Source organism: Carettochelys insculpta, chromosome 24 (genome assembly GCF_033958435.1).
Source record: "Carettochelys insculpta isolate YL-2023 chromosome 24, ASM3395843v1, whole genome shotgun sequence".
NCBI lineage: Eukaryota > Metazoa > Chordata > Testudines > Carettochelyidae > Carettochelys > Carettochelys insculpta.
The window spans coordinates 12,352,815-12,380,596 of NC_134160.1; the positions used below are offsets into that span (position 1 = coordinate 12,352,815).

Below are 27,782 nucleotides of genomic sequence, written 5' to 3' on the forward strand. Positions count from 1 at the left end.
AGCAGCCTGGACATGTTAACTGCTATTTGACACTGTTAGTAGAGGGGGAGGAGCTCTGCAAACACATGGGCCAGGTCATCCTTTCCGCTTTTCTCCTTCCCAGAGGCTGGGAGCAGCTCCCACCCCTTCCCTCTCACACAGCACTGACAGCCTGTGGCTGGTGAACTTGGGCAGAAATCACTAAGTGTCTGTCTTTTGAAAAAGTCCTGGTGCTAGGCACCAGAAGAGGTGGAGCGCATAGAGGGTGAAGAGTGACAGGCAGGGAACAGAGCTGTCCTATCCATAGGAGAAGGTGGGGTGGCCACCCCAGGCCCTGTGCTTTTGGGAGCCCTGTGGGGGCTGCCACAGCCATCCTATGGATGGGAAGAGGGGAGTTACCTGTGGCTAGCAGTTGACATTCGACTGTGGGTTGTGCATGGTGGCACTAGCAGCAGGGGTTGCCTCCCCACGCCACATACAATCTGTGGGTAGCAGGAGCTGCAGCCAGCTGTGCTCTGCCACGCTTCTGGCCCACTGTGGAGTAGCACAGTGGGTTGGGAGGGTGATGGAGTGGAGCAGGCTGCTATTCCCACAACCCACACAGGAAGTGCAGTGGGGGAGGTGACCCCTCTACTGCTGTAATTGCTGCCATGCACAACCCCTAGCTGCAGGTAGTCCCCCCCAGCCATGTTGTGAGGGGAGAAGAGCATGGCCTGGCAGGGAGGTTGGATCCATTGGTTATTCCTGCTGTATGAGGGAGGTGTAAAGGACTTGGTGTGTGTGACCACAGCCTGTGTGAGCCCTAAAGGCTTTAAAGATAAAAAGTCCAGCCAGACAGTATTTCTTTTTAACAGGTCACTTTGATAATGTGAATGTACTGTATAGTTCTGATTCCTGTTGAACTAGCTTGAATATGAATACAGTTTGAACCTTTCTAATCTGGAACTCTCTTGTCCAGCAATATCTATAATCTAGCATGAATTTAGTTAGCCAGACGACCCCTTATCATGGGTGCAGTGGCCAAGTTTCCCATGGTCCCATAAAGTTTGTTTCCAGCCATCTGTCCTGGCTCTCAGTATTCTGTGCTGTTTTTCAGCTCTAGCGTATCCCCAAATGTCTTCTAAGAGCCCAGCAGGCAGTGGAAGCGTAGGTAATGCTGCTAGACCAGTGGTCTGCAACCTGTGGCACCGGAGCTGCATGCAGCTCTTTAAGGACTTCTTTTTGGCTCCTGATGCTATAATTGAAAGTTTAAGAAAAAATCCTCTTGATTATTTTCAATAAACAATGAACTTTGAAAAGACCAAAAATGAACAACTCATGTGATCTTGAAATGTTGGATAACTCCCTCTACTCTTCTCCAGAGAGAGGTTTGGGAGTGAAAGTCAGGAAGACAGTGGTACAAACATGTAAAGAGTGAGGAAATAGAATATGTAAAAGTTTTTGAATGTCCTGCAGTAAACATGTATTGCATTGCAAATCATTTTGTGTGTGCTGCTCTTAAAATAGAGATTACTAAAAGTACGGATTAACAATAGTTATAAAGGAGCATCTTGTATTTACATGCACTGCAGCTCTTGAATTACTGAGTGTTTTTTTTTTACCGAGCTGGAAAAATGGCTCCTCTGCTATTTTGGTTGCCAACTCCTGTGCTAGAGAAACTTCCATGGTCCAGCAGATGCTCTCTTTCAGAACTGATCAGGTCCCAAGGGTGCCAGATGAAAGAGGTTCAACCTGTAATTTTACCAGATGCCCCACATTCGGGATAGGGAAATATGGGCACCCTAACTATGCTGGACACTGCAGAATATATTCACAGAACATCAGGAGTTGCTTTTTTATTTACAAGCTCTTATTTGTTGTGGGCAAGAGATTTTTCCCATCATAATGCATATTTCAAAAGGCATCTAAATCTACTATTAAATACACCATAACTAAAATGCTGGGATGGCTTGATTTTAAAAACTGCATAGTGGGCTTGCTTGCCTTCCTGTATCCTCCTTTTCTCCCCTCACCCCCCATTCTCTGCAAGGCTGTTGATCTTCACCAAAGATGACTGCATGAGTCCTGAGTTTGCTGCTGTCCTGGAACTACCTTGTGATTTTCAGTAAAATACTCTGCTACCTCCGCAGTCACATGCTAAAGGAATATATTTCTATGCTTATACCCTTGCTAAAAATAACTGAATTCAGTTACTGTGCTTTCATGATTCATTAAAATGACTAGGTTTCTAGTTGGGTTGTATAATTTCTAACTTTTATTTAAAAAAAAAACAAACAAAAAAACCCATAATGAATGGGTCAAGCTGTTTATTGCTAAGAATTTAAGAAATTTCCATGACTTCCTATGGTATTTCAGAAGTCAGTTTGGGGATGTGGAGGAAGGAGAATGTTAAAACATGAGCCAAAACTTTAAAGTGAACATTTTTAAGAAATTAAGCAGATTTCAGCTTATAGTAAAGCAATTTCAGTCAATTTTGCATATCATAGAATCATAGAACACTAGGACTGGAAGGGACCTCGAGAGGCTATCGAGGCCAGCCCCCTGCTCCAATGGCAGGACCAAGTACTGTCGAAACCAGGTGTGTCCAACCCGCGGCCCTGGACAGCTAGTAATGTGGCCCCACAAGGTCGTAAACTTTTAACATTATTATGTGATTTATATACATAACTGTATTTTTATATGCGGCCCAAGACAATTCCTCTTCACTCAGTGTGGCCCAGGCAAGCCAAAAGGTTGGATGCCCATGGTCTAAACCATCCCTGATAGACATCTATCTAACCTGTTCTTAAATATCTCCAGCGATGGAATTTCCACAACCTCCCTTGGCAATTTATTCCACTGTTTGACCGCCCTGACAGTTAGGAACTTTTTCCTAATGTCCAACCTAAACCTCCCTTGCTGCAGTTTAAGCCCGTTGCCTCTTGTTCTGTCCTCAGAGGCCAAGAAGAACAAGTTTTCTCCTTCCTCCTTATAACCCCCTTTTAGATGCCTGAAAACTGCTATCATGTCTCCCCTCAATCTTCTCTTTTCCAAACTAAACAAGCCCAATTCTTTCAACCTTTTTTCATAGGTCACATTCTCTAGACCTTTAATCATTCTTCTATATATTTTAACTTGGATGGGATTTTTTTTAATGTGAGCATTTAAGTAATATGCCTGTCTCATTAAATTGTAGAGTATATGATGTAAGAGGTAAAGTTTTAAAACCACAATTCTCTCTGATGCGAGTTCTATCTAGTGCTTGTTATGAAAGAACCCATTTAAACAGCCCACCAGTCTGGGTTCATATACAGCACAGATGAACACATTATACAGTATGACAGTTCTTTGCTATAAACTGTCACCTAATGCAGTTAAATATCCATTTTAAATTCTGTTTTGGACATGTGTCCTGTTTCTCCCCTTCCCCTGCCTCCCCCCATTTGAAATATATAATATTGTTAGTAGTTTAAAAACAGGTTTAATGCTAACTTTAATAATTGTACTTGGCTACACCTATATTCCATCTCGCTTAGTATCCTGTTTTCTGTTAGTGGCTGACACCAGATGCTTTAGAGGGAATGAGCCCACAACAGGGCAATCAGAGGTAACTTGTGAAGGGGGAAACGTAGGTGGGCCATCAGCCATATGAACCCCCCCACCCCCAAACCCTGAGAAGGACAGGGGCTAACCCCCTCTGTCCCAGGCTCTGCTCCACTTCTGCTCATCTCAGATGAGGCGGATGGAGGGACTAGCCAGGCCAGAGACTTGGCACTGGCAGAGGAGTCTGCCCCACAGTCACGGGCAGCCATAGACAAGGTGCAGCAAGGCAGCCTCAACTTGTGCTACTTTCTGCCCCACTGCTGTGTTTCCTGCTGGGGAGTGTTGGGGCAGTGTCAGCCTTCCAGTGAGCAACATGAGCTGGAGATGCCTTCCTGTACTTTCCCTGCTGCTTAGTGCAGGAGCATGAACTCCTGCTGCTGTCACTGGCCTCCAGCCTCACTAGTCCTGCCAGCTTCAGGCCAGCCCCTCGTGTTCCACCATGCTCCCCCAAAAAGCAATTATTGAGAGGGACTGCCAGAGCCAGAAGGCGGTGTTCCTGACCATCTTGGCTGCCATTGATGAACCTATCTTCCAGGAACTCATCGAATTCTCTTTTGAACCTACTGATAATTCTGGCCTTCAAGATTCCTAAGCCAGTGGGGTCAACCTGTAACGGTCCAAGAGCCGAAAAGTACTCATGAGTGCTGCCAAGAGCCAGGTGTGTGTAATTATTATACAGCCTGACTGGTGTGTATTGTACAGTTTATTATAAAAACTTTAATCACTATTAATACTTTATCTTCAGGATCACTAGTAACAGAGAGGTAGTGGTGTTTCCTGGCTCTGTCCCTTGAAAGCTCATCACCTAATCATTTTTAGTCTTTAAAGTACTACATGACTGCTGGTTGGTGTTTTGTTTTTTAAGAATAATTAGTTTAACGCTGACAGACCCTAGTCACTTGTGAGTGGAAGTAAACTTGAGACCTCTGGAGCTTAGTGCATGAGCCTGTATGCTATGAGCTAACAGCCAGCTAGCTGGTGACTAAAGCTTTGGGATAGACTTCAAATCCGCAGATATTTGTGGGCATCTGCATCCTCACCTGTAGATACAGATACCTTGGCTCGCTTTTGTGGATATAAAACTCTGCTACCTCTTGATACTTCTGTATGGAGTGTACTGTCCCATCTATAGAGGGTCTCAGTGCCACTAGAGAGAATTAGAACCCTGCATGGATACAAAATTTATCTATAAGGTGCCACAGGACTTCTTGTTTTTGAAGATATAGACTAACAGATATTTTGAAGCATAAGCTTTCTGGCGAAGTGGGTCTTTGCCCATGAAATCTTATGCTCCAAAATATCTGTTTGTCTATAAGGTGCCACGGGACTTCTTGTTTTTCCATACAGAAGGTGGGTGAGTTACACATGGATTTATTTCTGTATTTATAACTTGTGTTTTCTGTCTTATTTTTCTCTTTCCTAAAGATCTGTAATATTGCTAGCTTTGGGTGTTTTTAATTTCTGCTGCACATTGAGTAGATGTTTTTGGAGACCTATCCATGATGACTCCATGATTGTTCTTGAGTGGTAACAACCAATTTAAACCACATCACGTTGTATGTATGGGTGGAGTTATGTTTTCTAGTGTTCAGTACTTTGCATTTACCAACAATGAATCTCATCTGACATTTTGTTGCCCAGTTTAGTGAGATCTCTTCATAAGCTTTCAAAGCCTACTTTGGATTTATCTGCAGCTACAGTAGTGTTGCCAGTTGCAAAAATTCAGAAAACATGAGTCACGCCTCCCCCACCAATTATGATTAGTTTAAAATTAGATTTTTTTTTAAAACTGTTTGACTACAATTTTTGAGCCTTCAGTTCTCACATTTTCAAGAAATTCCCTGTCAGCATGAATACGAGAACTGTGTTTTGATGGAACTCGGATTTGTACATTATCATGAGTCTTGGAGATGTAGTTTTCATAAAGCCTTAAAGTATCATGAGATTTATGATTAAAATTGCAAAAGATGGCAACACTAAAAGCAAAAGCTATGAAATGTGTGTCTCAGCAGTGTGCACCTCTGATGCAAGCTTTATAGAAAAGCAAGCCTTGCCAGTTCTACCAGAGTGGTGGTGGTGCGCTGGGGGGGGCGTCTTCCAGTGGGAAGCGAATTCTTTTTCACGAGATAAAAGTACACTGAATTGTTTGGCGGTATCTAGGTGAAATCCAAAAGTTTTTGAAATTGGTCTCTGTTGATAATGCTGTTTTGAAATAAACTTCATTACGGAGAAGTGGAGGTGCAGTGCTCATTGACCTCAAACTAGGAAGCCTTAGTACTGTACACAGATAGATAAAGTCGAAGTTTCTCTTTAGTGGAAACAAAACAACACTTTTTAGTTTTAAATCTCTTCCCTTTTGGGTTCAAAAGGCCTTTGTTGCAGTGAGATCTGTTGCAGATTATGTAAATATATGAGACAAAACAGTTGCTTTCCCTTTGACATTTACAGGCAGGGAAATCAATCTTGAGGACCTGCTAGAGCTGAGAATGTAAAATTGTATAGTATACCTGTTTTCTATTGACAAATTCAAATAAAATATTTTAATAGTCCCACAGTTAGTACACATTGTTTTCTGCTGTACTGTCTTTGATTAGACCATGGCATAGAAACCTTATCTTAGTACAGAAGTTCTTCAAAAGGGAGACCAACACAATTATCTGTTCTATTAAGTAAAAGTCCTTGGGTCTTTGTTATGGGAAAATATCTTCATGCTTCTCAACTACAGTATTTTTTCCCCCCTGTCTTTATAGAGAAAATTGTATCTAAAATTGGGGACAATGAAGAAAAAGTTTTTGTTCTGATTTAAGACGCCATTCTGATGGATGTCAAAACTGCGTGTATTTCTTTCCTGTATGGTTTCCAATTTATTTGTAATATTATAAAGCTGTTGTTGTGCTTACCCCTCCCCTGCCTTATAAATTCTTTACTGCCACTACTACATCTAAGAGAATAGAGAGGTAATCATGTCATTTTCAACCTCATCTAAAAGGACAGAGTTGGTGAGTTAGAGTAGAAATCTAAAGGAGCTGGCAGTCAGCTGATGATGTATCTGGTTATAATACTGAAAAGCCCTCCATTCCTATACCAGTTGGAGTTTATATAGTCTATATTAGCAAATTTTACCCAGAGGTGCTCACACCCTTAAGTCAAAGATAAGGAGTAGTGGGGTGGGGTGTTCTCCACCCCACCCCCCTCAGCCACAGGTTCACACCATTGAGATGAATATTTCATAGCTTTTCCTTTTTAGTTTTTGGAGTGGATAGGTTGGAAAATATACATACTTTATTTAAATGATTGTATTTTTCAAAATGTCTGCACACCCAACCTCTTGCTTTGACTCCTGCTCCCTGCTACACACACCCAGCCCTCTGCCTTGAGCCCCTCCTCATCCTAAATCTCTTGCTTTTCCTCTTCCTGTTCCTGTGAAGGAGCAAGAGTGGAGTGCACAGTTCACCTGCCTGCCCCACCCAGAGTGAGAAAAGCAGCAAACTGTACACTTCTCCGTAGGTCCTCAACAGTGAGACAGAGGAACAGCAAGCAATGAATCTGGGGTAGAAGAGCTTCAGCCGTAACGGGCTTTAAGTTATAAGAAGAGGAAGCTGTATACCAAGTTTGATCCTACCTTTTACTGTTCAGGAGGCAAAAAAAAAAGAGAAGTATGTCTTTGCCCTCGAAAGTTTATGCTCCAAAATATCTGTTAGTCTAACAGGTTCCTCGGGACTTTTTGTTGCTTTTGTGGACGCAGACTAACAGGGCTACCCCTCTGATACTTGCTCAGGAGGTGTTCTTAAACAGACAGATGCGCAGATGGGCACACAGTCAGATATATCGTGTCTAATAGCATACTTCAGGAAGTTTTCCTTTTGTGAAATCCAGGTATTAATAGGCAGACACAAACATTTTTTCATAAAGGGCTTCATCCTATGAGGACTTCAGCTGTGACTTAAGTGACGACAGTTTGTCAATAACTTGCATGTCATGGACGCCATGGTATAGCGTCCCAAGACTATTCTGACTATTCCTAACCATAGATTTGTAGCCAGCTGGTTCTGTCACCTAACTGCAGGTGTCTTTAAAAAAAAAAAAATCAGTTTTAGTTACTGACTTGTACTGAAATAACTAGTGGTGTTAAGTGGTCCTAACAGAAATGGTTTACAGATTGCTTCAAGGATGCATTTTTTTTCTCCTTACTCTAGCCCTGCATCATTTGTAAATTGTCCTTTTTGGCTAAGGCTATATTGTTGTTTGTTGTGGGCTTACAGTTGTATCCTGAAATGGAAACCACGCATCCAAATAGCAGGGCTATTTCAAGTGTGGTATTTCATTCCTAGTAGCCATTGTCCTATGAGGGTCATGGGGAAGACTGGTACATTATAGTCTGCACCAGTTTTGAAATAAGATGCTTCAAACTAAGTTTTATACAATTAGTGTTGTACACATTGCATAACTTATTTCAAGCTAGGGCTACAGTATAGCCTAAGTCTAACCCTATCCCATTAAAAGGGTCAGTCCTAAGGCCACCAGAAGCCCGCCAGGGCAAGGGGGAAAGAGGGGCCTGGCTCTGAGCCCTGGAACAGGTGTGGCCACTGGCAGAAGGCGGGGGGGAGCCAAGGGACTTGGTCTCTCACCCCTTCGAGAAGTGGGACTCTGCCCTTCTCCTGCTCTCTCCCAGTTGCAGCAGGGGACACAGCGGGTTCTACCGGCAGCTCTGGGGGGGGGGAGGGTGCCCAAGCAGGCTTTCCCTCCCCTGTCGACAGATCGGAGAGGCACAGGAGGCTCCACTCCCGCCTCTCTGCCCTCAGCGCCCGGCTCGGATCGCGCGCGCGGCGCGCTACCGACGCCCTTCCCCCTCCCTTCAAGAGCCGCGGGTTCCCAACCGCCAATGGCGGAGCCGGCGGCGGCCCCGCCCTTCCTTCCTGGCCAATCGAAACTTACTACTATGTTATTGGGGGGAGGGGGCGAGGGATCTGGGGCAGCGGGCGCCGGCGAGTGAGGCGAGACCGCGGCGGACCGGGTGGCTTAGAGATTCTTCCCGGCCACCCTGTGTGTGAGGAGAGACCGCTCGGCCCGGTCCGGCGCGAGGTGGGCGCGTGTCCGCATGGGCAGCTGGGGGCGGCCTGGGAGGGTCAGCGCAGGGGAATGGGGGCGCGTTGAGGGCATGGGAGGGCAAGGGCCTGGCTTCGGGTGAGGAAGGGGCATGTGAGGTGAGGGGCTGTGGGGCAGGTGCGCGTGGCGGGGCATGGTGCTGGAAGTGGGGCCGAGCTGGAAGATGGCTGCGGGGGCAGCGTGGCTAAGGCCGGGTCTGTTTCGCGCTCAGCCCTGCTTGGTGGCGAGCCTGTCGCCGGAGCGCCCGGGCTAGCGAGGTGGTGTATGGCACGGAGCATTGTGGGATGGAGGGTTTGTGGCGCCACAGGAGAGCAGAATGGTCGAGGCGCAGAACTGGTGGGAGGCGGACGGAGACGGGGGCGGTGAGGATGGTCAGGATCATGTGCCGCATGTCCGCTGAATGCCAGCTCCGTCCTTTATATATGTGTGTGTGGGCGGGGGGCATGTATCATGTCCTGCGTGTGCAGAGGGAGGGATGCGGTGGGTCGGTAGGTGTTTCCTGTTTCTAACCTCCAGTGAGTCTATTGTGTGGGAGGGAGGTGGGTTGGGAGAGGCAGGAGGAGCATAGTGGGAATGAAGAGATGGCGGTGAAAGGTTTGAAAAAATCTCGGAAGGCAATCCATCAATTGTGAGAGCTCTCTGGAGGAAGAGATTTCAGAAATAGTGCAGGCCTGGTAGATGAGCTGGATTGAATGTTGCGATGCTAGAGCAGGTACTATTGTTAATGACGCTGTCTTGCATGAACCAGGCCTACACAGAAAATTGCTTCTGCTTATGGAAAAACCTTACCCTTGGGAGTAATTTTTGTATATTTTAGCGACTGAAGGGTTAAACTGATCTGCCTATGTTGCATCCTGCTTTTAGTCACGGATTTGATTGGTCTAAAATAGTTCTTGGTTTGCTTCTGCTTTATGTTAAAAGGACACTGCAATTGAGAGGGCTTTTTAAAAGGGAATCTTAGTATTTAAAACAAAAACAATTTCAAAGGGGCATAGTCAATTTAAAAATCACATATCTGCCTCAAAATTATCTCTACTGTTTCAAGCAGTAATGGAAAAGAAGAAAAGAAACACTTGTGGGTTTTTGTTCCCCCTTTTCAGTTTTATAGTTCTACGTGTTCTGCCAGTTTCACTTGTGTGCTCGCTTTCCCTATGCTTTGGGTAAAATGGCAGGTGGGAATGCTTGTTTTTTAAAATTTAGAAAAATCTCATTGTACTATCACAGAAATTCCCAGAAGTATTCAAGGATGTCAAGTCTCAGTAATCGCTTTTGTCTTTTTTAACTGATTAGATTTTAAGTAAATGTTGTTCCTTTTAAAATCTTTTGCACCAGTTTGCCAATGTTATGACAGTTGGTAAAAAGTGAAATAAAAGTTTCTTGTTTTTAGATATTAGCGCAGAAGGTAACTAATGTTTGTAGCATTTTTTACTGCCCTATATATGTTTCTGTAGATATGGTGCATTAAGGTGGCATTTTTAGGAGTTGATGTGAGATTTTCTTTGAATTTGCAAGGCTGAGCAATCTGTGATATAATACTTCATCCTTTTAGTTAGGACCCTAAAGTAGATGGATACCTCAGGCTTTGCCACTTCCCTGGCAAGCAACCACTCTTAAAAATACATTCATTAGTGATCAAAGAATCACTGTAGGGTAAGATCATTCAAATGTGGTGTGGTTTGAAGCCTATAGATGCCCTGGAATGACAAAGGTTCTCATATAAATCCAGATTCTGTAGTTCTGCATATGAGTTTCAGAGTGATCTTTAGAAGCTAAATGATGTAATGATATTTTGATCACAGGTGAGTCATGATGCAGAGATGTCCTTCAGGAAATGGTTTTTCCTTTAAACCAAGAAATCAAAACAACAAAAACTTAATTCCTTGTGATGTCTGGTAATATGATAAACACTCTGGCAATATTTCAGGATGGTGTCTCTTTAGAAGATTCTTATCAAGTACAGCTTTTGTTTGATCCATATTCAAATGCAAGATAATGTAATAATCTCTGCATTAATGGATTTTAGGTGGAAGAGAGCACAAATATTTGTATTATACCTCTGTTTTCAACAAAACAATTTGTTCTGTCAGCCTTTTACCATCATGATGTTTATATCTTTGTTTAGAGTCCCAGTAGTCCCTGTTCCAGGAGTATGTTTGCAAAGAACATAAAAGAGATAGATGATGGGGTACCAGAAATGAGCCCTCTTGAAAGATGATCATACAAAGCTCTGAGCTTTTAAAATGGTGACAAGACCATTAATTCATCTTGACTATCAAAATTAATTAGAGCTCTGGAAGACAGAAGGGTTTGATTCTATTTTTGCTGTGCTTCTGTGTGTGCTAATGTGCCTTTTGAAATTTGCAGTTAGATTTTCAGAACTTTATCCTCGTCTATATTAACTAAATGAAGAAACCTTTGTGTGTACATGGGACTGGGTTAATGTTTGGATGTGCTCTACTGGTAGTTGACTTATGCTTGCTCAAATTGCTTTCCAAATTCATTTTGAAAAGCAATGATAAGAAATGTAAGGTGTTGTGGAACCCTTCAAAGAGGAGATGTTCATTGAGATGGGGTGGGCATGCTGGGCCTGCCATAGATTAATAACAACATCAGCATCACAATATGTCTTTATTTCTGGCTCCAACTTCATTAGAGACACATCAGCTTTCCTGAAAGTTCACAGGCTGACTTATAGTTCAGCATAATTTTTCAAAAGTATTAGGAAAAAATACCAAAATAGCGAGAAAAAGTTATCAAACTTAGTCTCCATTTTTTTTGTGAAATCAAAGGCACTTCAGGGAGTGTATTGTGTAGATTCCAGATAATTTCAAATGGAAGTCTACTTAGTTTGTGATCAGTTGTATGTTATTTTGCTCTCTGCGTACAAGTATTCTCGTGAGTTTTATGCAGCCTGCTGAATGTGTGGCTCAAGATGAGTGAGCTTTTTGTGATTGTTTGTTTGTTTGTTTATATCTGTTGTCCATTAAAAGCTGGTATTTCCTCACTTGTGGTACTGCTTTGAGGAACAGGAAGCTGTGAAGAGCTGTGGGATACATTATCAGCAGGTGTTACCTTTTGTCCATCAGATGAGATTATATAGGAATGTTTATGGTTAGTCCAGATAAAAATTTGTCTTTACATTGTTGTTTATGCTTGCAAACTGTTCTCTGTTACTTGTACACCAAGTTGATTTGTGTGGAAAAATCAAATACTAACTGTTGTGTGCAGACATAGGTCTATTCATTTTATGAGGCAGTTCTAGATTTTGGGGAAGATTCTGTTTTAAATTGATGTGCTCTTTCAGGACTTTGCTGGGATTTTGATATACTGTATATGGTAAATCCCTCTGTAATCCTGTTAGATGTATTTTGAAAGATAAAATGGCTATCTTTGAACATTATCATTATGACAATGTCTAGATAGCCATACGTTCTGCATGAGATGAAGATCTGGGATAGTTGGGTCCCTGGATTATCACATATAATCCAAATGGCATATGAACCATGACTTGGTCATTGGCATCCAAGGAAGCATGACTCATCATGTCACTCCAGTGATGACAACCCTTCAAGAAAATTCCTCACTGCCTTGTGGGTAGGTTCGGGAAATCCAAAGGCTATGGGAGTAAACACAGACAGAAAAGCCAGAGTGAAGACCCTAAGGCGGTTAGCAGGGATGATTTGTCAATCTGCTTTCCGGCATCTCCTCACAGTCACCTCAGTTTCACATGTACTGACTTCTGTCTTTCCTTTGGATTCCTCTGGGGTGACCGAGAGTGGGAGAGTGCTGCTTGGGCAAACCTACTTGCTCCAGACACTAGCCCAGGCAATGCAGCATGTAAGAGGGAGCCAAATGGAGAGGACACACCATCCTTGCTGACAGCATGGAAACAACAAGGAAGGTGGCAGTTATGGGTTATAAGCCCTCCTCAACTGGTGAAGAGGAGGACGCCATGGGTCACTTTCATCGGTGGGAGGAGTTGTCATGCTCCTGGTCAGCTACCGTCCGCCTCAAGTTGGGCAGCTCCTGGTCAATAAGGTGCTGACCCGCCATATCTGCCTTCCTCATTGGGCGCATGGGAATAAACCAAAAATCAAGAAGTAGATGTAAATGATGTACCCGCCATAAAATAAAATAGTAAATCAACTTGCCTGCGGTTTGATAGCTGGAATGTGCAGACCACGTGTCCAGGACTTGAATCTTCCTGTGACCTTAACAAACACAGACTCAATATGCAAAACAGCAGTCATTGATCAACAGTACACAAACTGAGCATCAACATTGCTGCTTTCTAGAAAATCAGGCTGGCAGATGCTGGGTCAGTGAAAGAAACCAACTGCACTTTCTTCTGAAGGGCTTGAGTTCAGAGTAACATGGCCTTTGTGGAATTGGATTTGCTGTTCGGAACAATCTGCTGAAATCTATCAATATTCCTGCGGCTGAATCCGAACTCATTATATCATTGAAGCTCTGAACCATATCAGGTTATGTCAACATCATCAGTACTTATGCACCCACGTTGGCATCATGCACTAAAGACAAGGACCTCTTTTGTTATAATTTTCAGAAAGTTAGACTCCTTTCTAACAGGTGAACAACTGTACATCCTTGACGACTTTAGTGCAAGAGTTGGACGCGATCATCAGTCCTGGCCCCTCTGCCTCTGTCATCACAGTATGGGGAAAATGAACAAAAATGGTCAAAGGCTTCTTGAATTCAGTCCTCAGAATCAGCTCTGCATCATTAATACTTTCTTTAACTTGAAAGAGTGTCACAAGGTTTCAGGGTACCACCCCAGATTTGGTCACTAGCATCAACTTGACCTTGTACTGGTACTCAGGAGATATCTCAACGCCATCAAATTTACACACATGTACTACAGCGCAGATTGCTATACTGATCACTCCCTGATCATCAGCAGAATGAAAATTGTCCCAAGGAAACACTATGTGACAAAGGAATTCAGTAAGCCAAAGATCAATACCCTCAGTACCAGAAATGCACTGAAAAGATCAGTCTTTGCAGGGGGTCTCGCCTGCAAAATGGAACACAAACCTGACCAACAACCTGTTGATGAAATATGGTCCATGCTGAGCGATGCAGTATACGAATGTGCCAGATCTGCCTTTGGAGCGCACAAATTCTCTAACAAAGACTGAATTGATGAAAATGCTGACATTCTTAGGCCTCTACTTGAAGACAAACACAAGGCAGATCTGAATAACATAAGGAACCCATCTCAGAGCACAAGAGATCAACTCTGACACGCAAGATGTGCTCTTCAGATCGAATCCAGGCGGTGTGTGAAAAATTATTGGGCCAATCTATGTTCTTGTATTCAAAAGGCATCTGATTTGGGCAAGATCCTGGCTGGGATGACTTAGTGGGGGTTGATCCTGATTGAAGCAGGGGGCTGGACTAGATGACCTCCTGAGGTCCCTTCCAGCCCTGTGATTCTGTGAGCTGAAAAGTATGTATGATTGAAGAAAGCACTCAGACCAAACATTACCCCACTGAAGCATTTAAATGGACAGGTGATCACAGACAAAGCTGCAGATGTCCAGATGGGTGGAACACTACTCAAGTCTTTATTCCCACAAGCGTACAATACAACCTGAACTTGACAACCTCATCCCAACTCTTCCAGAAATGTCTGAGATAGATGCAGAACCTACGGAGGAGGAACTTACTCAAGCTCTTGATGCTCTCTCCAGTGGAAAAGTACCAGGAAATGACAGAATCCCAACTGAAGTCCTGAAGGCAAACAAGGCTGTGCTCTTCCCCTTCATCTACAATTTATTCCTAAAATGTTGGAGAGCAGGAGATGTCCCACATGACATGAAGGATGCAAACATCACCACTCTCTCTATAAAAACAAAAGGTGACTGCAACAACTACAGAGGCATCGGATTACTGAGCATCACAGGAAAAGCATTTGCCTGTGTCATTCTCAAATGCCCTCGAAAACTTGCAGATCAAGTCTATCCAGAAACACAAAGTGGCTTCAGAGCTGGCAGGTCAACAATGGACATGATTTTCTCTCTTCAACAACTACAGGAAAAATGCAGAGAACAAGGAAAGCCGTTATTCATAGCATTCGTGGATTTAACAAAAACGTTTGACACAGTCAGTAAATCAGGACTATACAGAGTATTAACCAAGATTGGCTGCCCATCAACCCTACTCAGGCTCATAACATCCTTTCATGAAAACATGAAAGCAACAGTGCAATATGATGGATCTACATTGGAACTGTTTGCGATGACCAGCGGAGACAAACAAGGATGTTTTCTTACCCCATCCTCCTCTTCAGTATACTGTTCAGTTCTACTGAATTGCGCATTTCAAAACTCACACAGCTATGTATTTCTCTGCACAAGATTTAGATGACTCTCTTGTCCTTAGTTTTGGCCTTGAGTGTTGCCAAGTTGTAGAGAGAGCCATCATTTGAGAACTCCTCTTTACAGATGATGCAGCTCTCGTTGCTCATAATGAAGACATGTTGAAGTCACTGATGCATTCTCTGTCTAGAGCCTGTAAGTTGTTTTCCCTTGACGTAAGCTTGAAGAAAACCTGTTGTATTCACTCAGTATACCTCAGAGACCCAATGTCATTCTGGATAGTGGCTCATTAAATGTGATTCAACAATTCTGTTACCTTGGACCTACTGTCACTACAAACCTATCCATGGACCAAGAACTGAACATCAGAATCGGGAAGGCAGCTACTTTTGGCAGACTTATGAAACGAGCCTGGAAGAGTCCCAAGTGGACAGTGAAAACAAAGATACTAATTTACCAGGCATGTATATTGCGTATCCTGCTGTATGGTTCTGATGCCTTGTCAAGATCTGGCGTACCCAGCCTCATAGCGATCCTCAATAGCAGAAGACTACAATGGCTTGGTCATATGGGAAGATGGGTGACTAATGTCTTCCCAGAGAAATCATCTTCAGTGAACTGTCATGTGGGTTGAGAACAAGAGGAAGACCAAAGCTAAGATTCAAAGATATATGAAAAAACGCCATGAAAAAATTCAACATTGATGCAAAATTCTGGTAATGTACATTATCAGATTGAAATACCTGGTGACGATTGCTATGATGGCACATCATCATTCAATAGTATTTGTTCAAACCAAACGAAAGAACTTCAGAATTTGGAAATAGACAGACTGACATGCGGTTACTGCACTTGACCATGCAAATCCAATATTGGAGGGATAACCCAAGAGAGAATCTGCAGACTGAAACACTGCCAGTAGATCCTCACTACTGCTGCTAACCATCGTCTCTTGAGATGAAAAGGGGCCATAGCTATGCCTACATGCAAGGGGTTTTCTGGTAAAACTGGGCTTTTGTCAGAAAAACCCATGGAGCATCTAGACATCAAATGTGCTTTGTTGACAAAACTTGGCACATTTGCCAGCAGTGTTATTTATACCTCTCCATGTTCAGGTATGATATTTTTCAGTCTGGCTGCTCTCTGTTGATAGAGCGGTTTGCTTTTTGATTTGCTTTTATGTGTAGACACAATCTGTCGACAGAAGTTTTGCTGTGAAATCTCTTCCCACAGTCACTTCTGGCGACAGAGGGTTCTCATGTTAGACAGTCTGTATGTGTAATTTGCATTGTCCTTAGCTGTATAGTGATTTGTTTAACTCTACTCAGATGAAGGACATTGGACATTTTGTTTGCTTTGAGCAGCCCTCCTTTCTGTTGTCACTCATGGTTAGTGAAAGCGTAATCACTGCAGCAAGCTTACAACCTGCAGAGTGCTTCTGATATTAGAGGAGTTCAGGGCAGTAGGTGTAATCTCTCGTCATGTGATGTGTATTCCTCTTCCCATGCACATATATTTGAAGAGTGGTTTCTCCCATCTGTTGTTGGGGATGAGCACCCTGTGATGTCACTTTTTAAAAATCCCTTAAGCTTTTGGGCAGATTCAACACTTGAACTAGTGTTTATCCTTCTGAATGGAAGAAAATCTGCACCTGTATATGCTGATATAAGGATTGCCCATTCTCCTGAAAGCATAAAGTACATTTTGAGGGTTTGGGGAACTAAAGTGTGTGTGGGGGTGTGTGTGTGTGTATGGGGTGGGGTGGGGGTTTCCCAGTATTATAATTTGGAGCCAGTTGGGCAAATTGTGGCCCATGTAATTCGAAGTGACATTCGAACAATGCAACAAGGCCTAGTCAGTAAAATTTGCATTATTAATTTAATAGCCAGCTCCAGAAAAAGGAGTTCCAATAAACTTTCTGGCCGTCAGCTTGTTCAGCGTTAGTGTTGCCGACTTGTATATCTTCTACTGTCTTTGTATTGAACTGTTCTTACAGCTGGCAGTAGCAAAGTTCCCCTATTCTGACTTCACATTGAGACATGAGAGGGCACTGGGCTTTTAGAGAGGAGGACAGTCTCAAATTGTTCTGTGTAGGCATTTTGTTAACTTAGTATTTATGGTTACAAAGCCAAGGAATGAAAGTCCTCCTATCTGTATTCATTATGTTCTCAGTTGTATAATAACTTGCTATTTTTTTTCAGCAAAACTCTTGCCTTATTCAGTGCAAAGGAATTACTTGATTTATCTCCAGAACAAATCTGTGTAGTGAAGGAGAGTTGCCTGTATAATTTCTGCTTTATTTGTTCCAGGAGTTGGAATGGTGAGCCAGGGGATTGCTGGACTAGAAAAAATGGTCCTTCCCTGCTTCTGTATTCCTGTATGACGATGGGCAAATCGCCTAAACCATTGTTTGTGTTTTTTCCCCAATGTTCTGGGTTCCTCACTTATGACTTAGTGATTTCCACCCCCGCCCCCAAAAAGCTGCAAACTTGCAGCTGATGTAAATGCAAGCTATATTTTGAACATATGAAGTGCGTTATGTGACAAGATATAGGTGTCTCAAACTGAGTATCCCTTATCTCTGTTTCCGTTGCCTGTCTGTGAAACAGGGACAATATTCATTTCACAGGGATTTTGTGAAGACAAATGTTTGAAATATTTGGACACAGTATTGATAAGTGCCATAAGCCCACAAGGAAACTTAATTGTCATGAGAACAGGGTTTGCATGGTCGGCAATAAATAAGGCATGGGGACACACTGATAAATAACATTAAACAAAATGAGATATCTGCTCACTTAGCACTGTCCAAGCAATGCATAAAAACTATTACATGATCATGTCCCATTTCTTTCCACCCCTGGGGTTCCAGTCTGTCTCTTCTCTCTTTGGCTCCTAGTGTCTTTGCCCATATAATCTCCAGTCCTGTTTCCCTTTTGCTTCCAGCTCCCACTAGCCTTCAGTCTGTCTTCTTTCTGTGTGCACCATAAGGTCCATCTCTAGTGTGTGCATTCAACTCAGACAAGCTTTCTCTGGGCTCAGCTCCATGTTCACATTGCAGTTGACAGATACGGCTGGCCTGTGATAGCTGATTTGGGGTTGCTGAGCTTGGAATAAGGAGCTGTTTCACTGTGGTGTAAGCATTGGGATTCAAGCTGCAATCTGATCTCAAGGATCCTGCAAGATGGGAGTGTCCTAGGGCTTAGACTGCAGACCAAGCCTGAATGTTCAAAGTGCAGTTAAACAGCCTCTTAGCTAAGTTACCTGACAGGGACCAGCTTTGGGTTTTTTTGCAGTATAGGCAAACACAGTGCATATGTGGGAAGGGAATCAGTGAGCACACAAGTGAGCCTTACTGTGCTCAGCTAGAGTGTCTGGATCAGCTGGAAATTGCAATACAGTAAACTCTTGTTTTATCCATATTTGATTATCTGGCACACTTGAATAACTGGCATGACTCACAGAAGGGCAGGTCTGGTCAGTGGACACCGGGCAGGAGCACAGAGAAGCAGCATGAGGGTTGGGGTTTGTACAGAGCATGAGAGCAACACACAAGGGTCGGGGAGAGCAAGCCTGCTCATTGCTGCCATGCATTTCTCCGAGCTGCTGCTTAGTGCAGCTGTCACAGAGAGGGAGAGTAGGTCCCTGCACCTGGAAGGGGCCAGACCTCTCCCTCAGTGCTGTGTCTGAGTTCAGCTGGCAGGATCCTCTGTTCTCCCACCCAGTGTGAGTATATTCTGTTTTTGAGTGACCATCTGTCCCATATTGGGTGGGACAGTCCCGTATTTAGGATGCAAAAAAGGCATCCCTACTTACTTTTAAAAAGGGGACAAATTGTCCTGTATTTGGGCTCTCCCCCTCACCTTTTCTGCTAGCAGCTGGCAGAAGTCACTTCCCTGAGCATTGGGAAAGTGGGGGATTGTGGGCAGCTACGGCTTTCCTGGGGCTCTGGGGGAAATCGTTGGTGATGGCTGCTTCCCTGGGCTTCTGGGGAGGACTGGCAGCTGTGACTGTACTGGGGTAGGGTCAGCAGCTGCCACTTCCCTGGGGCTTTGGGGGATTGCCGGTGGTGGCTGCTGCTTCCCCGGCATTTCGGGGAGTACCAGCAGCTGCTGCCTCCTTCCTTGCTCCCTGGGGCTTGACGGAGCTGGGAGGAGCTGCCCCTCCCCTCATATCTCCCTGTCCCGTATTTGGGACAGAGAGAGATGGTCACTCTACTTTGTTAGCCAGATTATTTGATTATCTGGCAACCTCCTCCTGGTCCTGTGGATGTGGTATATCAGAGTTTACTCTAATAGGGAATGTTCTGCTTGGTTTTGGACTAGAGCATGCTCTCCCCACCTCGAACCCTTGGGGAGTTAACAGCTACAGGTCTTTTGTAACATAGCCATAGCGTGGGTGGACTTGCACTAGAATGGCAAAAAGTATACTACTGACACAAACACTGTGTAGCAAAACCTCAACTCTTTTCGCTCTATAAAACAGGCTATCTAAAATTTATTGAAGAAAATATTGCAGAGATTAACATATGCAAAACAATATCTTTAACAGGTGGGATTGCAAGTTTCCTTGGGGGCAGTTCCTTATGTCACTGATGCCCACCTTCATGCCCTTTAGGGCTCCCCCTGATCTTGTCCTGCTGGGGCAGAAGCTCTGGTCTCTGCCAGCCAAGGCACAGAGGTGGGATTGTCACCCTGTAAGAGCAGACACTGAACCAATTGAGATAAGGAAGGCTCCATGGCAAGAGCTCTGCACCCAGGTACGCAGCTCATAAAAGCTAGGTCTACACGTGAAGCCTACTTAGAAGTAGCCTATTTCGATGAAATAACGTCTACGCATCCTCCAGGGCTGGCAACGTTGATGTTCAACATCAACGTTGCGCAGCACCACATTGAAATAGGCGCTGCGAGGGAACGTCTACACGCCAAAGTAGCACACATGGAAATAGGGGTGCCAGGCACAGCTGCAGACAGGGTCACAGGGCGGACTAGCGCTTCCGGGGCAACAGCTAGCCGCTCCCTTAAAGGGCCCCTCCCAGACACACTCAGCCTGCACAGCACGTGGTCTGAAGAGCCATAGGCACGCAGACCTCGGGTGACGCAGTCATGGACCCCCAGCAGCAGCAGCCAGAGATCCACCTAGCTGCCCCTGCAGGAGCAGTGCTCGCCCTGCTCCATGCCATGCGGGAGGCAGCTGAGCACCTCCTTGCCACACAGGAGGAGGAGCGGCCCGCAGGGGAGCAGGACTCACCCCCCAACCCTGCAGCACCCCGACCCCCCCCGCCGCCTCACACACCGCCACCTGTGGAGCTACCCCACCAGCACCAACTGGTGGGAGCGGCTGGTGCTTGAGGAGTGGGACGATGACCGCTGGCTCAAGAACTTTAGGATGAGCCGGCAGACATTTATGGAGCTGTGCCAGTGGCTCACCCCCGCACTCAGGCACCAGGACACCGCCATGCAGCATGCCCTCCCAGTGGAGAAACGGGTCGGCATCGCTGTCTGGAAGCTGGCCACTCCAGACAGCTACCAATCCGTGGGACAGCAGTTTGGCGTCGGCAAGGCCACCGTAGGGGCTGTCCTCATGGAGGTATGAGGACCCACGGAGGGAGAGGGGTAGGCAGCCCGGGCAGGGGAGGGGAGGGGAGGGGAGGGGAGGGGAGGGCAGGGGGGCCCGGGCAGAGCAGGGCCGCGCACACCCTACTCACCCCTCATTGGTGCTCTCCCATGTGCTTCCCCTGCAGGTCGTGCGCGCCATCAACACCATGCTCCTCAACAGGCTCGTGAGGCTGGGGGACCTAGATGCCACCATCGCGGGCTTTGCCACGCTGGGCTTCCTCAATTGCTTTGGGGCTCTGGATGGGACTCACATCCCCATCCGCGCCCCGCAACACAGTGGAGGACGCTACATAAACCACAAGGGCTACCACTCAGTGGTCCTCCAGGCCTTGGTGGACAGCCGGGGCCGTTTCCAGGATGTTTATGTGGGCTGGCCTGGCAGCACCCACGACGCCTGGGTTTTCCAGAACTCAGGCCTGTGTCGCCGGCTGGAGGTGGGGACCTACATCCCCCAGCGGGAGAGCCCTGTGGGGGACACCACCATGCCCCTCTGCGTCATCACAGATGCGGCATACCCCCTCCAGCCCTGGCTCATGCACCTGTACATGGGCCATCTCTCTGCCAGCCAGGAGCGCTTCAACCAGCGCCTGAACCACGCACGCCAGGTGGTGGAGCGCTCATTTGGCCGCCTCAAAGGGCGCTGGAGATGTCTCCTCACCCGCCTGGATGCGGGCCCCACCAACATCCCCAAGATTGTGGGTGCGTGCAGCGCCCTACGCAATCTGGTGGAGAGCAAGGGGGAGGCCTTTTTTCAGGGCTGGGCTGTGGAGGTCGGCAGGGCCGACATGCAGCCACCCGCTGCCCCCAGTCGCCAGGTGGACCCCGAAGGGACCCGGGTCCGGGAGGCCCTGTGGGCCCACTTCGATGAGGCCGCAGGGTGAACTCTGCCAGGCCCCCCACTGCGAGCCCCCCCCTCCTTCCTCCACAACACTCCCTGCCCCTATGCCCACACCACGGAGCACCCGACAGCACCCCCCCCCCCCCTTTTCCTGGACAAATAAAAGCAGACACTTGTTTGTAAAATCAAACTGGTTTTCTTTTAACTGTTTTAACTAATATCAAACTATATACAAGAACTTCTAACTATTGTAAGTGAATAATAAAAAAAAGTATGCATATATTTACAAAAAAAAAACAACAGGGATTGCAAGGAAGAGGAGAATTATTTACATGGGGGGGGACGGGGCAAACGGGGGGCACAAATAAATAAGCCCAAACTATATACAAGGGGGGGGCCACGTCCTGGGCCCCACGCCCCTATAGTCCGACACTGGGGGTGGGCAGCCGGGAGCCCCGCCTCGGACGCAGCCCTGTCCGGGGCTGGCTGGGGGCTGGGCGGACCGGAAGATACGTCCGGCGAGTCTCAGCTGGCCCCAGGTCTCCCTTGGCGGTCCGGCCCTCGGTGGCGTGTGGCGGGGCGACAGTGGACGGCACAGCGACGAGCAGAGCAGCGGGTGGCACGGCGGGTGGAGCAGTCAGGGCGGGCGCAGCGGTGGCCGGCGCGGCATGGGGGGCCAGGTAGTCCACTAGGCGGTTGAACGTGTCCATGTAGGCCCCCCATGCCTCTTGGCGCCAGGCCAGCGCCCGCTCCTGGAGGTGGAGGCGGCGTTGCTCCACCCACAGGCGCTGCTCCGCGACCTCCAGCTGCCGACGATGGATGGCCAGCAGCTGGGGGTCCGTCGCCATCGGGTGGTGGTGCTGGGTCCGCCGTCTTGCCTGCTGTGGGGCCGGTTGGTCCTCCGCCGAGGGGCTGGCCTGGAGCGATGGCCCCGGAGGGGTTTCTGGGACCACTGAAGCCTCGCCGGCACTCTCCGGTCCTTCCAATGGTGCAGCTGTGGAACACAGGAGTGGGGGAAGAAGAGTGGAGACAGGTGTTAGTGTGGGCCCCGAGCCGTGGCCCTTGTCCCCCCACCCCTGTGCTGCAGGTTCCTCATCCCTGTCCCCGGGAGATGCTGCTGTGATGGGGTTCACGGGTCCCCCTGCACTGCACCCCGTCCCCCGGCGGGAGTGACTCTCACTTCACTCAGCAGGGTCTGACAGGAGAGGTTTCTTAGGCCACAGATGCCCAGTTTCTCCCAGAAGTGACAGTACAGCGGTCAGAGACAGTCCTTCCAACCCGTCCTGGGGAGAAGACCCTGAGGGGTGCCCCTCTGGGGTGTAGCTTTCCCCCTCCTCAGGCTGGCTGCTTTCTAGCTCTCCCTTCCCCTAGCCTCTACCTGGGCGCCCCCACCCCCCATTCAAAGCCAGCTTGGCTCCTCCCTCCTCTTTGTTCAGGGCAGAGGTGTAACCTGCCAGTTGTAGCCCCAGGATCATCCTTTGCCCCTGGGAGCTATTCAGCTTGTTGCTCATATCTAGCCTGAGTCTTGCATTTGCACTCCCCCCACTCCATCACATGCTGCTGCGGGGTGTCCCACCCCGTCCTCCCGGGGGACCCTAGAGGTTCTGCTCCCCCCTGCCCCGGGGATGGGGCATGGCACTGTTGTGCTGGGGGTGGGGGGCAGGGGCTGATGCACTCCTGTGAGGGACATGGCCATCTGGGCACGTGGAGGGCCCTGGCCACATATCTATTACCCCCGCTCCTCAACCCCGGGGGTGTACAGCGGGGGGGTACATACCTGTAGGTCCACTCCCATGGCCGGGGGACACCCAGGGGGCGGACGCCTGGCTGCTGCTCCGGGATGGGAGGAGGATCTGCAGCCCCATCTCAGTGGAGGAGGAGTCCCCCCGCCCCCTCCTTCTGCTCCGGTGCCCCGGGGGTGGGCTCCAGGGGGGGCCCCCGGGGTGCGGGGCTTACCTCCAGGGTGGACTCCGGCTCCGGGGCCTGCTGGTGCTTCTCAGCCGAGGAGGAGGTGTGCTGGGGGCCCAGGATGTCCCTGAGCTCCCTGTAAAAGGGGCAAGTGACGGGGGCGGCCCCAGATTGGCCGGCCGTATCCCGGGCCCGGGCGTAACCCTGCCGCAGCTCTTTCACTTTACTCCGGACATGGTCCGGAGTGCGGGCAGGGTAACCCCAGGCGGCCAGGCCCTTGGCCAGCCGAGCGAACGCATCCGCGTTCCGCTTCTTGCTCCCCATTATCTGGAGCACCTGCGCCTCGCTCCAGAGCCCTAGCAGGTCCCGAAGCTCGGCCTCCGTCCAGGAGGGGCCCCGCTGCCGCTTCCCAGTCTGGCGGCCAGCCTGGGAGCCCTGGCTGCCCTGGCTCCCCTTGGGGGGGGGTCCGCTGGGGGGGCTGCCGGGCGGCCATCCCAGCTGGGGTGGCTGTCTGTGCTGGCTGTGAGATGTGCAGGCTGGCCGCGTGTCTGGGTTGCCGCCTGCACGTTCTCTCAGCTTCCTGCACAGGAAAGGGAGGGGGAGGGGACCTTTAAGGGGCCACTCCACGCGGCCACCATTGAGCTGAGGGGCTGGAGAGAGCGTCTCTCAACCCCTCAGCTGATGGCCACCATGGAGGACCCCGCAATTTCGATGTTGCGGGACGCGCAACGACTACACGGTCCTTACTTTGACGTTGAACGTCGAAGTAGGGCACTATTCCCATCCTCTCATGGGGTTAGTGGCTTCGACGTCTCGCTGCCTAACGTCGATGTTAACAGCGAAATAGCGCCCAACACGTGACGGGCATTATTTCGAAGTTAGTGCCGCTACTTTGAAGTAGCGTGCACGTGTAGACACGGCTAAAGAGGACAAAACCCCACATAAAATCAATCTTACTATGTACAGAAGTTTTATACAACATTATGAAGATGTTTCCACCTTTAACAATGACGGAGGGAGGTGCACAGTTGTTGCTCTGCTCCCAGGTAATGGTTACTTACACTAGGCTTTGTAATGTGTTTCAGTATTAAAACGTAGGATTTAAGTGGTTACCAGTGAAAACACTCAGATGAACATTAAACAAAACAAAAATACCAGCTAATTTTAATTACTAAAATTTGTTACATGCAATATCTTACTCTAAACAGTTGCTTATCTCAAGTAATGTGCTTTAAGTCAGAGTTGATCTTTAGTCTTGCCAGGGTGTACAGCTTTTTACAGAGCTGCTCCTGTACAGGCTTGTTTATGTGTTTCCTTCAGGGTGGGTCAGATGGTTTCAAAGGCTATCTGAAGACAAAGACCTCCTGGCTTTCTATTACTTAAGTAGACTGCCCTGCGCCTGTGGTGGGAACACTTTGTGCAGCACTTCCCAGCCTCTTGGAAAAATATCAGGTTCGAAATGAATTCTAGTACCAAGTGGAATGGTCATATGTTTTTGTAGGACCAACCACAGTTTGGGCATACATGGTCATTCACAGATGGTTGGTTTGAGTACTGAATCATTAAGTTCCTGAAGTATACCTAATGACCCTCATTAGCACATACAGAATTAAAACTAGATTCACCCTTCATACTCTTAACTTCGCATACAAGAATGTTCACAAAAGACATACAGGTTAACTTGAATTTTAAAATTTATTTGCTACATGAAGATACTTTATGAAAAACCATTCAAGCTATAGATATTGCGAGAGAGCTCCTTCTCAGTCTTGGTGGGTCCCTTGTCTTCGGGCAGATTACTTGCCACAGGAGCTCAAAGTAGTCCTCAGTTTAGGCACCAACTTGTAGTTTGAGCTCTCATCATCGTTGGACAGCATGGGGAAACCAAAATTCATGGTCTCTGTCCTACCCTGTACCTCAAACCCCTTTACCAATACCAGTCCTTTTCCTATGCTGTAATGGGGAGGGAGTGGTGAGTAGAACCCAGGCTCTATTCTAGGCTGCGGTCCAGGGATCCAGTGAAAGCAGCTACCTACAAATGTCTCCAATAACAGCTATCATGTGGCTACAACTCCCTAGATCACATCCCCACAGCTCTCCTCAGCACCTTCCTTACCCATAGGTTCTTCTTTCTAGAACCTGTTTGAACTAGATCCTTCACCCCATCTTTTTCTTCTCAGCTCCTTGCATACACTGAGCCAAGAGCAGAGGAGTCCTTTTTAACTAGTTTCAGCTGGTTCTTAATTGTTCTAGGTGTTCTGATTAGTCCGGTTTACTTTACTTTGGAAACCTAATTGGCTCCAGGTGCTTTAATTGGATTGACTGCCCTGACTGATTCTGGAAAGTTCCTACTGGTTCTGGATTAGTCTCTGTCAGTTTACCATAGCAACAGGGACCTATTTAATCTGGGGCTAATATATTTCCTTTTGACTGCTCTTCTGTAGCTGTTTGATTATATTTGTGAGCTAATTTTAAAGCAAGGGGGTGGCCCGTGACTATCTTTTCACTAGCTTTCTTCTTAAAATGGCAGAACCAATTTGACTGAAATTTTTCAAAAATAGTGTCAAGTGTACACTGGGTAAAACTTCAGGCCAAATGTATCTTTTTTTCTGATATACAACTTTGTTTTCAAACCCTCTCATAATGTGTCTTGTAAATGTGCACATTAAGGTGAGTACACATTTCATATTAAAAGTATGACCGAGTTCTAGGGAATGTGTAATAAAGTTTAGGTAAAGAAAACTGAAGATATGGAGAGAAAATAAGTCAATTGTTTCATTGTAGTGTGTTTGTGTTGTGAGTTCCGATGTGGATCCCATTCTTCTGGTGAACAAAAGAAGCTTGATAGTAAAATATCAAGTCTACTTTTGAGTTCCTAGCATGCCAATCTGAAAAAACTGTAGGAGGCAACTTTTTTCATTACCTCCAGGATAAAACTGAAATTTAAGCTCTGATATTGGAGTGCTTCCAGCATTTGCTTGGAGAATCTAGAAATGGTTACATTCCTGCATGTGGTCTTAGTTTCTTTCTCTTTCTTTTACATTATTTGATTGAAAGTGGAAAGATTGTTTATCTTAACGTTGATACTGCAATTAGTAAACTCCCCTCCTTTGCCCCAATCTCTCACTTACTGGCCTGAGGGTATTAAAGTAAGTGGTTAGTGGGTTTTGTTTGTACAGTAAGGCCTCAGAGTACGCGAGGGTTCTGTTCCATGTGTCCTTGCATAAACCCGGATTTCACGTAAGTGGAAGTCTGTGGGTTTTTTTTTCCTTGGCAGAACACATTTTCTACAGCCGGGGAAGCAGCGAAAGGTAAGTCCTGGGTTGGGGGGCAGTTGGGGAGGGTTAAGTCTGGTGGTGTGTTGGGGCCGTGGGAGGTGGGGGGGTGGCTAAACCTGGGGTGGGTTAGGGCTTGAGGGGGAGTGAAGTTGAGCCAGAGCTGTGTGTGGGGATGGTGAGCTAGAGTCCTGCTCAGGTGGTGAGTTGGGCTGCGGGGAGCCGGGGGGTGGGGGTGGGGGGGGCAGGGGGTTGATCTGGAACCAGAGCTGGACATGGGTGGTGAGCTATCAGCGGGGTTGAACTGGAGCTGCGCAGGGCGGGCAGCTTAACTGGGAGGAAGGTTGAACTGGGGAGTGGGTGGCTTGAACCAGCGTGGGGTGGAGTGTTGAAGTGGAGCCACGCAGGGTGGGGGCAAGTGGTTTGAACCAGAGCCGTGTGTGCGCGCAGCTTAAACCGGGGAGGGAGGATGAAGCCAGAGCCGCGTGAGGGGTTTGAACCAGCGTGGACATTTTAAACTGGGGTGGGGGTTAGCTGGAGCCATGCATGGAGGTGGTGAGCTAGAGACAGGTGTGGGTGTGCGGGGTGAGCGGGAGCTGTGCGCAGGTGGTGAGTTAGCAGGGTGTTGAACCTGGACCAGGGAGGTTGAGCTGGAGTCTGAGGGGTGGTGAGCTAGAGCCAGAGGCAGGGATCAGGGGTGAGCAGGAGCTGTGTGCTGGTGGTGAGCAGAGTGGGGGGGGTGCTGAGCTGGGGCTGGGCAGAGCTGGGTGTGTTTGAGCCAGGGCTGGGGGAGCGAGTTTAGAGCAAGTGGAAATCACAGTGCAGGGTTTACTGTAGGAATTGGGGTCAGATGTGTAAGAGCGGGATTGCGTACTCTGACACCTGACTGTATTCTTGCCTTTAACTTTTAATTGCCACTTTGGAAGTAGACAGATAAGGTGAGCAAGATTATTTCTTTTCTTGGACCAACTTCTGTTGTTGAGAGAGACTGATATGTGTAAACATGAAAGTGTAAACAGAAGTTGGTCCAGTGATACATATTGCCTCATCTGCCATGTGTGTTGCATATGCTGCGAAATCATGCAATAAGGATGTTGCATATAAAAATCTTAAAGCAAATATATGTGGCAAGAAA

General features: G+C 47.2%; 1 protein-coding gene across 23 annotated transcripts in view; it reads left to right on the forward strand.

Moving 5' to 3' along the window:
• The window catches only part of EPB41 (erythrocyte membrane protein band 4.1), a 217,682-nt gene that overhangs the window by 29,033 nt on the left and 160,867 nt on the right, over positions 1–27,782 (forward strand). For 22 of the 23 annotated variants that reach the window (XM_074976553.1, XM_074976561.1, XM_074976556.1 and 19 more), the window contains exon 1: positions 8,555–8,643. The exons of the other annotated variant lie outside the window; for it this stretch is intronic. The gene's annotated coding sequence lies outside the window, so the exon portion shown is untranslated. Of the gene's footprint in view, positions 1–8,554; positions 8,644–27,782 lie in introns of those variants that run through there. 23 annotated transcript variants of the gene reach the window in all.